Raw genomic sequence first — 3,516 nt, forward strand, 5'->3', positions numbered from 1 at the left:
GGCGAAAACATAGCACATATTTATGTCAAACCACCACCGAAGACACAGCTAATTTGCATAGTCAAGTTGAAAAAAATATGCAATCAACAAACGCAGGATTAAAAGAAAAATAATGCACTAACCTTTTGAAATCTTCATCAGATGACAGTAATATAACATGTTACACAGTACATTTATGTTTTTTTCAATAATATGCTATATATATCCATAAATCTCTGTTTACAATGATGCATCGTTCAAAAAATGCTACTCAAATGTCCTGAGAAATGACGATAGCTCCGGCAGATAACGTCAGCTAACAAGGAATACACATCATAAACTTTGACTAAATATGCATGTTCTACATATATATAGTTAGATACACTTCTTCTGAATGCAATCGCTGTGTTACATTTATTTTTAGCGTTACAGGTTTCGTTCACTAGGCTATACTATGAGTCGGCGCTCAAAAAGTAGCATTATGGCTCCTCTATCTTAGAGTCCACAAAACCCAAATTTACCACATAAATATTCCCTTACCTTTGCTGTTCTTCCATCAGAAGACCTGGAAGGAATTATACTTACCAAAAACAGCGTTTAGTTTTGCAGTCTGTGTCTTTCGGTTCTCAAACACGACACATTTCGGTTGAAATGTAGCCAAAAGTCAAGTGGATGCGCACCAAAACGTCAAACTTACATATTATATGTCGACTAAACTTAACAAACTAAGTTCATAATCAAGCTTTAACATGTTATAAAGGTGTACAGCAGGGGTGTCAAAGTCAAATGGACGGAGGGCCAAATAAAAAATTTAGCTACAAGCCGAGGGCCGGACTGTTCGAATGTTCATTGAAAAATTTTAAATGACGCATATAGTCTAGTGAACCTAATTGAACCTACTGAAAACCTAACAAATATATTCCAATATGATCAGATAAATAAAGCAATATTTTCTTATGGCTCTGTCAGTAATCTTTAATTTTCAACAGACACAAAAGACAAATTTCCTTTATATAAAAATCCCCATAACATGAACATTAAATGAAAGAAACCGGTATTCAAGGCACCATCAGTAGCCTATATTTTCTATTTTAGCAAAAGTGGGCTAAATTTACTTCAAAGAAAAAAACAATAATAGCAATTTTCTATCATCCACTCAACTGAAATATTTTTAAAATATAATTGGATTGAAATACAATAAAATAAAGTGCAAAAATCTATTAATCAAAAACAACACTTTGTTTAAGGAGAAGTAACATGCAGTGAAAACAAATATTAAACTTTAACTTTTAAACTTGAACTGAGTAAAAACTCTAAATATGTGATTGCACAGTAATGTTCACTTGTTTGAGGTTGAGGGTGATACTTGGTGGTGTCCCATCTTTTCCACAAGTTCATCAATGTTCGGGGTAAGGCTCTGAGCTGAGGAAATCCTCAGAATTGAGTGGAGGTGTTCAGCAGTAAGTCGACTTCTGTGTGATGTTTTGTTCAAGTTCATCAAAGAAAACAGTTGTTCACACAGGTATGTGCTGCCAAACATAGACAACGTTTGAGCAGCCTGGATGCGCAGCTGGGGCATTGTGTCGGGGAGGAAACGGGCGAACTCCGCAGCACCCACTGCCGCATATTTTGCCCTCAGTGCATCATTGCATTGGAGGTCAATCAACTCCATTTGGAGGTTTGGTGGTGAGCTTTCCACGTCAACAGCAAATGGGTTACCGAGCAGTTCCAACCTGCTTTTTTGTGCTTCAAAGTCAGCAAATCGGCGTCGAAAGTCAGCGGCAAGCATACCTATTTTATCAGCCAACTGTGCGCTCGGGAACGCACTGGTAGAGAGCTTCTCTTTCATGGTCTGGCAGCTGGGAAAGTGGCTCAAATTTTCTTTCCGCATCTGCGTCTCCCACAGAGTCAGTTTGGTTTTAAATGCCTTCACTGTACTGTACATATCAGAGATGACACGATCCCGACCCTGCAGCTGCAAGTTCATTGCATTCAGATGACTCGTAATGTCACACAGAAAAGCCATTTCACACAGAAACATTTCGTCTCGGAGTTGTGTTGTGTCTTTCCCTTTGCTGTCCAAGAACAGACAAATCTCCTCACGAAGCTCGAAACATCTTTGAAGCACCTTTCCCTGGCTTAGCCATCGCACCTCTGTGTGATAAGGCAAATCACCATGCTCCGTTTCTAACTCCGTCAGAAATGCCTTGAACTGGCGGTGATTCAAACCTTTGGCTCTGATAAAGTTAACTGTGCGCGTGATGATGCTCATTACATGCTCCATTTTCAAGGCTTTACCGCACAACGCTTCCTGGTGTATGATACAATGATAAGCTGTCAGCTCACCTGTCGCGTTTTCCTCTTGCATCTTTTCCCGTATCTTCTCCACCAGTCCGCTCCTGTGTCCACACATCGCAGGTGCTCCGTCGGTTGTCAAACCCACGAGTTTTTCCCAAGGCAGCTCCATCTCATTTACACATCTTGACACCTCTTCATACAAATCATGCCCCGTAGTTGTGCCATGCATAGGACGTAAAGCCAAAAACTCCTCTGTCATGCTTAGGCTGGAGTCCACTCCGCGGATGAAAATTGACAACTGGGCAATGTCAGAAATGTCGGTGCTCTCATCCACAGCCAAGGAATATGCAATGAAATCTTTTCCCTTTTTCACAAGCTGCTCTTTTAGATTGATGGACAACTGGTCTACTCTCTCGGCAATGGTGTTTCTGCTCAGACTCACATTTAAAAAAGTTGCCTTTTTCTGGGCAAACTTCGTCACAAACTTTAATCATGCAGTTTTTGATGAAATCCCCCTCCGTAAATGGCCGGGCTGATTTAGCGATCTCTTCTGCCAAAATAAAACTGGCCTTGACAGCAGCCTGGCCTTGTGATTTGGCTTTTTTGAACAGAGCCTGTCGAGATTTGAGGCCTCGTTTTAATTCCTCTGCCTTTTGTAGCCTTTGTTCCATGTCCATATTCTTGTTTTTGTCCGCGTGTTTCGTTTCATAATGTCGTCTCAGATTATACTCTTTCAGTACCGCCACACTTTCTCCACACAGAAGACACACAGGTTTTCCAGCTACCTCCGTGAACAAATACTCCGACTCCCACCTTGTTTGAAACCCCCGGTTCTCAGTGTCCACCTTCCGTTTTGCCATTTTTGATGGGTATCTGAAAGTTAATTTTACTGTGATGCTGACAACTGCTGTGCCAATAAATATTGAAATGAAGCAGCCTACTGCTCGGTGCGTGACCGTTGCATTGTGGGAAATGTAGTATTGGTGCGTGTAAAAGATCTGCGGGCTGCCGGCTTGCTGCGGTCTGCGGGCCGGTTCTAATAATAAATCAAGATCATCCCAGGGGCCGTAAAAAACCTTCTCGCGGGCCGGATGTGGCCCGCGGGCCTTGACTCTGACATATGTGGTGTACAGCAATCGTGAGGACGAACAGAAACGCATGCATTGTATAATCGATCTTGGAAAAAAGACAGGACCGGAGCAGAGCGCGCATAAAAGTGACCTGTTTTTTCATGTGACC

The 3,516-nt window shown here is 41.7% G+C and overlaps 1 pseudogene; it reads right to left on the reverse strand.

The window, feature by feature from the left end:
• Positions 1–1,318: 1,318 nt before the first annotated feature.
• LOC124031451 lies at positions 1,319–3,137 on the reverse strand (annotated as a pseudogene).
• Positions 3,138–3,516: the final 379 nt, after the last annotated feature.

Source organism: Oncorhynchus gorbuscha, linkage group LG01, assembly GCF_021184085.1.
Source record: "Oncorhynchus gorbuscha isolate QuinsamMale2020 ecotype Even-year linkage group LG01, OgorEven_v1.0, whole genome shotgun sequence".
NCBI lineage: Eukaryota > Metazoa > Chordata > Actinopteri > Salmoniformes > Salmonidae > Oncorhynchus > Oncorhynchus gorbuscha.